Raw genomic sequence first — 14575 nt, 5'->3', positions numbered from 1 at the left:
TCCTGCCCCGCATGTCTTTCACCCTCCCGCCCACCACCGCTCTTGCCCTGCACCCCCGCTCTTGCCCCGTGTCTTTCCCCCACCCGCCCACCCCCACTCTTGCCCCGTGTCTTTCCCCCTCCCGCCCACCCCCGCTCTTGCCCCGTGTCTTTCCCCCTCCCGCCCACCCCCGGTCTTGCCCTGTGTCTTTCCCCCTGTCTTTCCCCCTCCCGCCCACCCCTGCTCTTGCCCCATGTCTCTTTCCCCCTCCCGTCCACCCCCGCTCTTGCCCCGTGTCTTTCCCCCTCCCGCCCACCCCCGCTCTTGCCCCGCGTCTCTTTCCCCCTCCCGCACACCCCTGCTCTTGCCCCGCGTCTCTTTCCCCCTCCCGCCCACCCCCGCTCTTGCCCCTTGTCTCTTTCCCCGTCCCGCCCACCCCCGCTCTTGCCCCGTGTCTTTCCCTCTCCCGCCCAACCCCGCTCTTGCCCAGTGTCTCTTTCCCTCTTCCCCCTCCCGCCCACCCCCGCTCTTGCCCCTTGTGTCTTTCTCCCTCCCGCCCACCCCCGCTCTTGCCCCTTGTGTCTCTCTCCCTCCCATCCACCCCCCACCCCGCCCCGTGTGTCTCTCTCCCCTTCCCCCACCCCCCGCTCATGCCCCATGTCTGTCTCCTGTTCTCTCCACACCCCGCTCATGCCCCATGTCTGTGCCCTGTGCCCCCCACCCCCCGCTCATGCCCCGTGTCTATCTCCTGTTGCCCCCCACCCCTCCCGCTCATGCCCCGTGTCTGTCTCCTGTTCCCCCACCCGCTCATGCCCCGTGTCTGTCTCCTGTTCCCCCCACACGCTCATGCCCCGTGTCTCTCTCTTGTTGCCCCCCACACCCTGCTCATGCCCCGTGTTTGTCTCCTGTTCTCCCCACCCTCTGCTCATGCCCCGTGTCTTTTTCCTGTTCCTCCCACCCCCCGCTCATGCCCTGTGTCTGTCTCCTGTTGCCCCCCACCGCCCCGCTCATGCCCCGTGTCTGTTCTCCCCACCCCCCGCTCATGCCCCGTGTCTGTCTCCTGTTCCCCCCACCCCTAGCTCATGCCCCGTGTCTGTCTCCTGTTGCCCCCCACCCCCGCTCATGCCCCGTGTCTGTCTCCTGTTGCCCCCCACCCCCTGCTCCTGCCCCGTGTCTGTTGCCCCCCACCCCCCGCTCCTGCCCCGTGTCTGTCTCTGTTGTTCCCCCCACCCCCCCGCTCATGCCCTGTGTCTGTCTCCTGTACCCCCCACCGCCCGCTCATGCCCTGTGTCTGTCTCCTGTTGCCCCCCCGCTCATGCCCCGTGTCCGTCTCCGGTTCCCCCCACCCGCTCATGTCCCGTGTCTCTCTCCTGTTGCCCCCCACCCCCCGCACATGCCCCGTGTCTGTCTCCTGTTACCCCCCACCCCCCTCTCATGCCCCGTGTCTGTCTCCTGTTCTTCCCACCCCCCGCTCATGCTCCGTGTCTGTCTCCTGTTCCCCCCCACTCGCTGCTCATGCCCCGTGTCTGTCTCCTGTTGCCCCCCACCCCCTGCTCATGCCCCGTGTGTCTGTTGTTCCCCCACCCCCGGCTCATGCCCCGTGTCTCTCTCCTGTTGCCCCCCACCCCCTGCTCATGCCCCGTGTGTCTGTTGTTCCCCCACCCCCGGCTCATGCCCCGTGTCTCTCTCCTGTTGCCCCCCCACCCCCGCTCATGCCCCGTGTCTCTCTCCTGTTGCCCCCCACCCGCCGCTCATGCCCCGTGTCTGTCTCCTGTTGCCCCCCCACTCATGCCCCGTGTCTGTCTCCTGTTCCCCCACCCACTCATGTCCCGTGTTTCTCTCCTGTTGCCCCCCACCCCCCGCTCATGCCCTGTGTCTGTCTCCTGTACCCCCCACCCCACGCTCATGCCCCGTGTCTCTTTCCTGTTGCCCCCGACTCCCCCGCGGACCGGACATAGATATCACTAATTTCAGTGATGTCATCAATGACATTTGTGATGTCATCTTTGATGTCCTGGGTGTTAGTCTTAGCAGTGCACGGTGGTGGCGCGAGTTATGGTTGCTTAGCTTACCATAACTGGCGAATTTCAAGGGTTTTTCGGTTTTACTTGGAACCATAACGTTCCTTTGACAAAGTTTTTTCACTGAATATATATATACTCAGTACTTCTTGGGCGGATTATAACTTCGCTGTCCCTGGATGAATCCTCACCAAACTTTGCATAAGTAGTATATGGCCCACTCTGAATTATTTTGCAGAGTTTGGTGAGGTTTGGTCCAGGGGGGGCAAAGGTATGGGGGGGTCCCAAAATTTCTTTTTTTTCCATAGACTGAATGGAGAAAAATCTTTGCTCACGCCTACAGCCCAAACCGCTGGACGGATTTTCACCAAATTGGCTGCAGGAGCAGCGGCTTGGTCCCAAAAGCGTGCTTTTGTAAATTTGGTGAAAATCCATCCAGTAGTTTTTAAAAAAATGACCAAAAAGTAGGACACAAAAAATTAGTGATATCTCTGTCCGGTCCGCGGACAGACTTCCCTGTTCGCTCCGTTGACAGTGTCCTGATTGATTAATCAGCTTGCGTCATGTCCGGGGACATGCGACGTGTTCGCTGATTGGATGGTGAGGAGCGTGAAGAGCGTCAGATTTTTGAAAATGCCCGCCATCTTGGATTCACGGACAGCGGCCGATGTCCGCGGACATCGCGGTAAAAACATATGAAAAAACATAGCATTCCACTTGTCAAATTTCTCAAATAATCTCTGGGGAGGTGAGGGGTGATGAGGATGGGATAGGATATGGCTGCAAGAAGCAAAAAAAACGGGTATTTTTTGCAGCGAAAGTCCGCGAACAGTTCTGATGTTCACAGTCATGTGAAAGTTTGTGAACACCTTAGCATTACAGGGTTGGTGAAATGCAGTTCCTTGATGGCTTATAACTTTGGCACCACTTAATGGAACTGCATGACATTTTGCATGTATATTCCTGGGCTGATTCTGAGTGAGTGTGTAAAGTATGGTGGGATTCTGTCATGAGGGGGCAAAATTAGAGTGAGGGTCCCAAAATAATGTTAAAGGCTTATAAATGTGGTGCCATTTGACGAATCCTCACTTAATTTGGGAAACTGATAATACATTTAGCTATGAATGTTTTTCCAAAGTTTGGTAGGATTTTGTGAAGAGGGGGCAAATTAGAGGGGGTCCCAAATAATGTAAAGGCTTATAAATGAGGTGCCATTTGACGAATCTACACTTCATTTGGCAAACTGATAATAGATCAAGATATACATGTTTTTGCAAAGTTTGGTGGGATTCTGTCAAGAGGGAGCAAATTAGAGTGGGGCCCCAAAATATTGTAAAGGCTTATAAATGTGGTGCCATTTGACAAATCTACACAAAGGTTCGCAATAGGATTATAGATCTAGATTTAGATGTTTTCGTAAAGTCTGAATGGATTTTGTCAAGTGGGGGCTAGGTTATATGATGATTGTATGTGCATACATATGAGACTTTTGAAAAAATAAAACATGGGTGGATTTCCAGCAAACTTGAGTAAAAAGGACCTACAAGCCTGGTTTTGCAAATGTGCCAGTGTTTTATTATTTGACAAGTGTCATAATGTAGCTACAAAAAATAGTAGTATACCTTTAGTGACTGAGGGGTAGCCTGTGGCCATGGGCAGTGGCCAGATTGTCCGGGTCATGGAATAAGGTCATGATCCGGACAATCTGGCTACTGGCCATGACCACAAGGGACAAAACATAATATTAAAGTGGCCATGTCCACCTGGGACTGGCTTTGTGGTAAAGTTATTCGAAATTAGGATAGATTTGAAAGGGAAGAAAAATGGCCTCATGGTAATATGCTCACAGGGTTCTCTTTTTGCCTTCTTCAGGCTGCTATGGAAAGCGAAGAGGGGCCCTGTATGGAACCCTCACCTTCGCCTTCCATGGTGGCCATCCTGGAAAAGGATTTTCCTTCCGGCGTCCCGGTGTTGGAAGAAAAATCCTATTTCTTAGCACCCCGGCTTCCCGCTTTGGGAACCTAGGGTGCGAATGGCCTTCATCCCCCATTTCAGGGGCTGGAATGGGGGGATAATGGTCCAGAGACCTCGTTATCCACCCTGGCTTCGCTTGGGCTGATAACTTGGGCTGTTGGGCAGGTATCCGCCGTTCTAGTCCCTGGAACAGAGGATGAACGCCACAATATTCCCATTAGCATAACACAAAATGCAAATGGAAATGTTGGAAAATCTTATTTATTCTATGTACTTTACTGAGAAATATAAAGTAGATGGAGTCTATACATTTTTTTTTTTAGTTCTATTTTTTAACTGTGAAAGGTGGTAACTAAAGGAATATGTCGTTTGTTGTTTTTGGATATATTTTCTTTGGCAGGAGAGCTGAGAACGAAAGGTGTGGAGGGAAATGAGGGAAGAGCAACCAAACACTAATATGGAGGGGTAGGTGGACAAGGGAAAATGATGCGCGTGTGTTATTTCTAAGTTAGGGGGCACTGTTTCTCATGGTCCTTGATTACAGCAGTGGTGGTGGCCCTTGGGGAGGAGGGATGGCATTAGCTGATGCCATTTTAAGATAAATAGCAGGTTTGCTAAAAGTATGTACTGTGTCCTAGATTGTTTAATGGATAATGAGTAGGAATAGGTGTTGGAGCTGTGCAAGGGAAATTTTGAAGTTGGAACTTCCTAGATCAGTAGAAAATGCAGTTCCGAACTGTCCACCAAGCAGCGATCTTATCGTGAAGGGCGGACGGGTTCTCAGACACGTCATCATGCTGCGCGCCAGCGTATGGTCATGTGGCACTGTCCGGAGGGGCCGCTATGAAGTCAAATGTTCATAGACGTCTACAGATGCAAAACTAGTTGAAATAGTTGCAAGAAGTGTATAGAAGTGTTAAAAATTATTCCAGATGGTGGGAAATGGCAGAGTTTAAAGGTGAAAATATTGCTATATCGGGTAAGTATGATATTAGTAAGTTGACGTTATGGTTAAATTGGACTAATCAAAACCTATGAAATTCAAAGAAAAAACTTTGTTAAACGGACATTATGGTTCCAAGTAAAACCGAAAACCCTCTGAAATTCGCCAGTTATGGTAAGCTAAGCAACCATAACTCGCGCCACCACCGTGCACTGCTAAGACTAACACCCAGGACATCAAATATGACATCACAAATGTCATTGATGACATCACTGATGACATCACACGTGAAATACATTTTGATGAAGTCTCTACAAGGAGTTGTGTTAATATTGTTGGTAACAAGATGTCAGGGGTGATCGGGAGACCTATCATGAACTACTTAATCTATTAAAGAATTTACTCATCTAATATCATTATATTGGAGTGTTGTTATTAATACAGAAACCTAATCATACATAAACATAGGCAATGACTGCAGCATGCACCATAGAAGTACACTATTTATAATATTTTAATTTCGGATAGTACAATAATGAATGCTTCCTTCTCAGAGTATTGACAATGTTAAACATGTAATAACTAGCTAACAATTCAAGACTTACAGCACTTGTGCTGGTACAAACAATACATATGAAGCACCACAATGCATACAAATCAGAGGCACATACAGGGAAACTAAAGTAAGGAGGAAAGAAACAGCATCATCAGAAAATGTTAATGACATTAAAGTTTATCTTCATGTATACAAATGAATTGTGTGTTTGAGTCCTGCTCATTTCCCATGTATGTGCACCATGAGCTGAGACCAAACCCTAAGGAAAGTACTTAAAGAGCATATGACAAGGTTAATGTCTAGATATATAGCAACTTTTTTAATTTTATTATTCTGACTGCCAGTGAACAAAACCACCTGGCCTAAATATGCCAATGAACAAAAACAAGTGGCCCAGATAGGTGATGTTATCAGTGATGTCATCTTTGATGTCCTGGGTGTTAGTCTTAGCAGTGCACGGTGGTGGCGCGAGTTATGGTTGCTTAGCTTACCATAACTGGCGAATTTCTGGGGTTTTTCGGTTTTACTTGGAACCCCAACGTCCGTTTAACAAAGTTTTTTCTTTGAATTTCATAGGTTTTTATTAGTCCAACTTAACCATAACGACCATTTAACAGCGTTTTTTCAGTGAATTTCAAAGGTTTTTATTAATGCAACTTAACCATAACGTCCCTTTAACAAAGTTTTTTCATTGAATATATATATATATATATAGTTTGTTAAAAATATATGAATCACCGTCTGAATTTTTGGCACTAGCAATTAGAGTATAAAGTCCCAGTTTAATGACAAGTTAATGGAAGTGGAAATGGGTATTGATGGGGTCCCAATTTGGTATCTTAAAAAAAGAACTGGAAGAATAAATAAGACAGTGGGATTTTTTTCCTCACAATTTCCAAGTAATGCAGAAGTGCAAAAACACTCATTTGATGTCATCACTAACCTACAAGTATGGTAAACCACAGATGTATTTACTAAAATGTCCTCCTTTCGAGTCGCAGCAAAAATGAATCATGTTACATTTTTACTTATTGCCATTTTAAGCGGATTTGGGTCCTAGTTTTGGAATGACAATGGAAAATCATAATTGTAGACTATGTAAACAGCTTGTTCGATTGGAAACCACACATCCACCTTTTAAAGGAATGTGTTGATCTGGAATCATCGCAACGTCTGCACCTCGAAAAAGTTGTGCAGAGTGGTCGAACTGTATGAAAAGAAGTAGTGGAAGTATGTTCCCTGATGCCTTTCCTGCGCACTCCACTAACCCCATCAACAGGCACTCCCACATGCAATCCAAAGCCCCAAAAAAACACACCTGCTGTTTAAGGGAATGTTGGGTACAGTGCACTGAACTGCAAGTTTCAACTTCTTTCCACACTTTTATTTTAAAACTAAACCATTGCGGAAAGGTTTTTTTTGAAAATAAAGGTATATAAACTCTAAAACTTAAAACATAAAAGCAGAGGAGCAATGCTCTCAAATGCTCCCTCCCACTTCAAGCACTGGTTGTGCATACTTTTGATATGGTGAAATCTGCTAACTTAGGTTATGGGCAAACAGCAATCCGCTACAATGGCGATCTTGAAACTATAGTCTGCAATTGAAGATAGCATACTCCAAACAAAGCATGTGTAACTTGGTAATAATGAAATGTGCAAGAATGTATTTGTTTTCAATGTTACTGATTTTTAGCATTACGGGTCATAATGCATTTAAGTGGGTAAAGTGTAGGGGAATTATCCCTCAATTTAAGGTTTAACTCACGGCTGCCACTCTGACTCTGATTTCTGTTTTGGCTTGTCTTGTTTGTTCTTTGTGCGCCCTGAGGCCTTCGGATGAGGTGGCGGGTTACCAAAAATAAAAATAAATCAAAAAGAAAATATTTAAACTATATCACACAATAAATATATTTTTTAAAACAATGCGATTCAGGCTTTGCAATTTCGAATACTTAATTATTTTCTAAGAACTGTGACAATGGCCCTAACTAGTAAGCTGGGGGTTCAGACAACCCTGGTGGCTAGGAAATTCCACCAGCTGCTTGATTCAGACCTTTAGGAGGGTTCAATGGGGATCTCCCACAGACTCTGTCCTGTACCAGCCTACCTAGTAGAGGCAGCCCAAACCCTCTGGAAGCAGTCGCTATGACCAGAAGATGGGATACTGTGACCACAGAGAGAGCACTATGAGTGAGAAACACCACAGCTTGCAGTCCCAGAGATAGGTTGTGCAATCACCCAGAATTGGCAAGCTTACCGTAGGGCCATGGAAGGCCTTGACAGCAAGCTTGAAATCTCAGATTTATTTATTTATTTATAGAGCGCTTTACTACAAGGCGCTGATAGAGCGCTTTACACCAAGGCACAGATCACATACTACACGGGGGTGCGTTGCTGGTGAACCATTACTGGGTCACACAACTGCAGTCTTGAAATAGCCTGACTCCAAAATGGTGGCAACCCCCTTTCAGCGCGTACCCTGTGGATCTGCTGAGCCCAATGTGCATAAGACTGAGTGAGAGGAAATACTCCAGGGGCTCCTGAAGACATGTAGGTTAGTAGCCTGCACCAGTAGGCCATGCGAGCTCCTGAATTTGACAAAGGCTGTGCACCAGTTCCAGAACAGGAGATCCTTTAATGCCCTGGGACTGCCTTAAAAAGAGCAGCAGAGCCAAGGAGGCAGTGAAGGAAGCAATGTTTGAAGGTGGGGAAAAGGGCCAGGGAAAAGGGGAGGAGACAGCCATCAATAGGAGGTTGACTATAGAGAAGGAGGCAGGAGGAAGGAGGAAGGAGAAAGGAGAAATGGAGAGGTTGGAGAAGAGGAAGAGACAGAAGGCAGTGAGGAGGGAAAGGGCGGGTTAAAGTAGGATAATGGACAGATGGAAGAGGGACACAAAGTGGTTGGATAGAGAGATTAGATGGCAGGATGAGGAAAAGGTTGTTTGAGAAAAAGGGGCTGAACCAAGAGGAAGAGAACAGAATAATTTAGAAAGAACTAGGAGGAAGAGGGAACAGTGAAGAAAAGCCGAAGCAGGTGCAAGGAGAAACAGAGAGAGAGAGAAAGAGAGAGACAGAGACAGAGAGAGAGAGAGAGAGAGAGAGAATAAATAAATACACAGTTTTGGATCTTGGAAGGGTGAAACTTTGTTATGGTCTAGTGGGATCACAGCCCAGCCCCTAACTTCTTCCCACACCCAGAGGAGCGAGAAAAAGCGCCACAAACTGATGTTGCTCAGTCTTGGGTGCTACCAGATAAGGACATTCCCACTGTCTGTTTCAGGGCCATAGCCAAAGTCCTAGTTAAAGCTTGAGCCACTTTGATGGAGAAAGAGGCAAAAATCCCAGACCCTGGGCCACGGGTGAACGCCTGCAGCAGGCTCCTGCAATACTGCAGCGCCCTTGGCTGTGGGCAACTGGATGGCGGATGAAGGACTACAGCCTGTCAGTCAACTTAGAACAGAGGGAGGAGGGAGCCTGTCATCCTACTCCAGCCGGGGAACCAGGAGACAGGGGATCAGCCCACGAGGCCAGATATTACCAGGATTCATAAATGTGCCCAGGGTGCCTTTAACAGTGTTGTTTCTCTCTGAGCAAACTACCAGGCATTTGGACTACATTAGATTAGGGAAACCTGCGACTTATCTGCTCCTGCCAGAGAATAAAGGCAGAGCCCCTTTAAGATCGAGGGACCAGGACAACGGGAGGTAGGAGGAAAGGGAGGGAGAAAGGAAGTGACGAGAAGACAGAATGCATGTGAGAGAATAAAGGGAAGGTTGTACGTGAATCGTCTCCCATGTGATCTTTAACTGGTACATACCACAGTTCACAGAGGGCTAACAACTGGCAACGAGGACACGACTGCCCATGGTGTGCCGCAGGGAAGGGTGGCGCGCACTCCTCAGTAGGATGGGCAGAAGACGCCCTGCAGCGGAGGCAATAGGGGAGGTGCCGCACGTGAAGAAGGGCCACCAGACAGGAAGGCATAGCGAACCCGCGAGCCAGCAGAGGCAGAGACCATCCAGCAGACAGCCAAACGAAGTAGAGACTCCCTCCGGCAATGAGACGAGCCCAACGAGAACAGGTGCCAAGCAGCGCGTGACCCCACTGTGCAGGCTACTGAAAAGGAGTGGTGTGAGAGCAAGGAGGTGGCGGAGGAGGCAGGAGTCCAGCAGCGTCATACATGACAAACCGCCTCAAGGTGCATCCCCCGCTGCGCAGGCCACGAAAGGGAAGAGGCGCGCGACGATGAGACGGTGAGGGCGAAGGTGAGGGGAGACAGTGAGCCCCAACCAAGAAAGCGCAGGCTGCACGCCCACCCACCCACCATCAATAGAGGGCGAACAAGCAACACAACACAGAAAATAAAGAGACGAAAGGACATAATAACACAAATACATGTGGAACAAGAGTCCATAAAAGACTGCCCACCAGAGCGTGCGTGTGTAGCTAAACATTCAGGAAGAGAGAAATAAAGACATAACAATAAAAGGGAAAGGAAGAGAAGACCCACGTAAAGCAAAATAAGGCCCACCTGACTGCTACCAGCACCACCATCTACTAGCAGAGCATAACGCCACCTGGGCCCACCGGAACCATGCTTTCAATGATGCCCAGGCCACGGCCACACCACCAAAGGCCCACAGCACACCAAAAGGACAACCCAGACCTAGGCACCGACACCACACAACATCATCAAGATGGTTGACCAAGCAGTAGCTGCGGATGCAGGGGCACGTGCCCTGGCAAACTTAGGGGCCACATACCATGGCAATCCCATGCGACGTCCCAGCCCGTTAACCCTGAACCCACACCATGACAAAGGACAAAGTTGGGAGGAATTGGTTGAAGAATTTGAAGACTTTATGGGGGCAATAGGGGCCCACGACTTACCCAACAAAATTGACATATTCACCAACCTGGCTGGAAGAGAAATAAAGAACATAATGAAAACGATCCCGGCACAAGAAAGGACCATGTACCAGCGCCTCCTAGCAGAAATTAACAGCAAACTCATAATATTCCCCAACCGAGACTATGAACGATTTAACCAATGCCCCCAACTCTCACATGAGTCCATAGGAGAGTTTGTTATCCGCCTACAAAGGAAAATCCTACGCTGCGACTTCGCCAACTTGAATGACGACAAAGCAATCCACCTCAGGATCACTGAAGGGTGCACCTCATCACTGTTCAGAAAGCACCTGCTGAAAAAAACCCTGTCTCTACAAGAGATTCTCGACCTAGCATGAGTGTACGAAAGGGTTGACACGCAAGCGGCAGACATCTAGAACCCTAAAAGTTCTGAAACCATTGCAGCCATGGCATCAGGACAACCAGGATACCCCAGGTACCCCAGATTCCCAGGGAGACAAGGACCCAGAGGCCCACAACAGCGCCCCATGGCGATAGGCAATGCTACAGGTGCAGATTTGAATTCCCCCACAGAAGTCCATGACCCTCCATCGGGCAAAGATGCCTGCAATGTGGTGAAGAAAACCACTTCCAGGCCATGTGCAGGGAACAGCTACCCGACCCTGGCACATATAGACCATCGTCACTCCTACGACCAGTCAGACCCGCAGATCTAATGAGAGAACCCAGTGACCGACAGACCTTTGAGAGGGTCCCAGGATACCCGAACACAACAGCAGCCCACCCCTAAGTAATAAGGGCCATGGAAGACCTCTACATTGAACCACACTGGCGCCACTCTGACACATACGACTTCCAGCCTTGCACCAAAATGCTCAATTATCAGACCAGCCAAGAACAAGCACATCCAAGAGGATCTCCACTGAACATGGAGCATGGCTTGAATGCACCACCCGCTCCGAGCCACGCCCGTGACCCCTATGAAGACCCCCACCGCACGAACTGCCAGAATATGAAGAAGTTCCACACTACCTACATGACAGGTACCACAGAGAATACGTAAGGCCCCTCAGCACCTCATCGGACAATACGCTGGCACCCAAGGTAGCAGTGCAAATAGGAGGCATATGAAACCAGTTTGTCATCATCACGAGGGTGACTGTAAATGTCATGAATGTACAACTATATCACGCCATAGCAACCACATACCTACTGTGTAAATCCCACAAACACATCTTCCAGTGGGGTCTAACCCACCCACAACAGTCAAAGAGGCAGTTCATATCAACTTATTCCACAGAGGTCCATCCACATTATACAGAGCCCCTCCATAGGACGGTGTCTCCTCAGCTACCGGACAGCCAGAGCTCTCGCCCTCATCGGCATTCAATACGAACAATTGGAAATCATCCAAGACCTCCCACCGAACATGCAAGTAGTGCAATCAATAGCTCACCAACCACTAGACATTGAGGGCATAAAAGCTCTGTTTCTCAAGCTGTTTGAAGGAATAGGCATGCTCAAAGACACTGTCATCGGCCTACACATCGACCCGAACGTCACTCCGCTACCACAACATCCCCGCAGAGTAGGCTTTCATCTTCAGGCACAAGGGACACACGAACTGCAGCTACTCATACAAAATGACATCACTGAGAGGGTGGAAGGTCCCACACCATGGTTGTCTCCCTTAGTTGTCACCCCAAAAGACAACGGGCGGCTATACCTGTACGTTGACATGCACATCCCGAACATAGCCATCAAAAGAGAGAGAGAGGCACCCAGGACCCAGCATCGAGGACATGCTAGTGACATCAAATCAAGCCACTCACTTCTCTAAATTGGACCTGAACCAGGGGTAACACCAACTAGTCATAGACCCTGCCTACAGACCCTTTACCATCTTCGTCACCCATGAAGGATTGTTCCGATAAAAACGTCTTAACTTCGGAATTTCCTCAGCAGCTGAAATCTTTCAGGAGACAATACGTAAACTAATATCTCTAGTGATTAATGCCTTTAATTACAGTGACGATATCCTCATCTTCGGGGCGAACGAGAAGCAATATGACAAAGCACTCACGACAGTATTCAGCATCCTCCACAATGCTGGCCTCACGCTGAATGGCACCAAGTGCAACATCAACAAAACAAGCCAGCGCTTCTTTGGCCCTATCTCTTCTAATCAAGGCATCACAGCCGACCCAGAGAACATCAGAGCCTTCGCCTACTTGCACGCCCCCACGAATGTCACTGAACTACAATCATTTCTAGGGATGGTGGTGTACTGCGCTCAATACCTCCCGAACTATGCCACCATCACAGACCCTCTCCGGAACCTACTCAAAAAAAGACTCACTGTTCGACTGGGACAAAACATGCCAGGACGTGTTTAGCAACATTAAAAGAGGAACTGGCTAACCACCGGCAACTGGCATATTTCCACCCAAACTGGGACACTGATATCACAGTTGATGCCAGCCCAGTTGGTCTTGGTGCCATCCTGGCCCAATCCAACCCTAAGGACATCCCCCAACACAACATCATTGCCAATGCCAGCAGAGCTCTATCACACACCGGAAGAGCATGCCCTCAAGCAGAACGTGGGAGTCTGGCGACCATATGGGCCTGTGAAAAATTCCATCATTTTGTCATAGGAAGGAGGTTCACTCATTACTGACCACCAGGCCTTGCTATCCCTATTTGGCAACCTAAGACCAACATGCCCCCTGCATCAAAACGTGGGGCATCAGGCTCCAGAGTATGACTTCAAGACCATCCATAAGCCAGAGGGGGGGGAGGCGATGCCAACCCGGCAGACGACTTGTTCCACCACCCGGAAGGGAAAATGGAAAACAGCATGGCACACGAGGCTGAGGACTACATTTCATACCTGTCCGCGAGCCCCCTACCCCCACCATCACGTCAGAAGCATTTCCCTCCAAGAGCAGATCCCACTATACAAGCAGCAATACGCCTCACCAAGGAGAGCAGGTGGAAAAATCTCAACACAGAACACTTCACAGGGAGGGAGGTAGACAGAAACGACTTGGCACGGCTAGCCAAGATACAAACAGAACTTGCGACAACAGACCAGGGTACACTACTAAGAGGCAACAGGTTAGTGGCTCCCAAAGGCCTTAGAAAAGCGTTAGTGATGATAGCCCACGAAGGACACCGAGGGGTCGAGAACACCAAGAAAATCCTAAAGAACCAAGTCTGGTTTCCATACATGGATGTCATCGTGGAAGACGTGCTAGCCCACTGTGAACATTGTCAAAAAACAGCATCAAGTACAAACCCAGACCCGCTTCAACTGGTACCCCTGCCAGACAGGCCGTGGCAGAGAATAGCCATGGATTCTACGGGCCCTTCGAGGAAGGAGGACATCTACTTGTCGCAGTTTACGAATACTCCCATTTTCCCCTCATCAAACACGTACCATCGACGGCGTTCCACCATGCAGCCCCTGTAATAGACAAACTGTTTAGTGAATGGGGAATCCCTGCCACAGTGAAGACTGACAACAGTCCACCATTCCAAGGGCAAGAATTCCGGAAATTCACCGATCACTTAGGTTTCCACCACCAGAAGATCACACCACTGGCCCAGGCCAACGGCATGGTCGAAAGATTTATGGCCACGATCAAGTGAACCAGACAAAAGGCGATGTTAGACCAGATGCCACAACCGCAAGCAATATGCAGTTTGCTACAAAGCTACAGGAACATGCCCCACAAGACGACGGGGCGAATGCCCGCGTAACTCATGGTAAAATACAGACCCCGGACTCGCCTTCCCCAAGTGGAAGACTACACTCCAGAGCAGGACGGGGAGATCCGCAAGAGGGATGCGGGGAAGAAAAGAAAAACCAAGGAATGGGCCGGCCGAAAGAGAAGAGCTAAGGAACGACAGCTGGAGGTCAGGGAGACGGTCCTAGTATGACAAAGGCAACAGAGGAAGACGGATTCCTGGTACAACCCAGAGCCCTTTGTGATCACTGCCATTAAAGGGCCAATGGGAACAGCCACCGGAGAACAAGGTGACGTAACACGGAATGAGTCCTTCATCCGGAAGCTCTACATAGAAGAACCGGTGATGGAACCAGAGAAAGAAGACAGCGGAGAAGACGAGGCGCCACAGGTTGAGACACCAGGCGAAACCTGCGATTCACCTGCCCGGCCCCAGCGAGCCACACAGGGACCCAAATGTCTCATCGAACAGATGT

Source organism: Ambystoma mexicanum, chromosome 13 (genome assembly GCF_040938575.1).
Source record: "Ambystoma mexicanum isolate Mex_15411 chromosome 13, UKY_AmexF1_1, whole genome shotgun sequence".
Classification (NCBI taxonomy): domain Eukaryota; kingdom Metazoa; phylum Chordata; class Amphibia; order Caudata; family Ambystomatidae; genus Ambystoma; species Ambystoma mexicanum.
Note: the sequence above shows the minus strand (reverse complement) of the source record.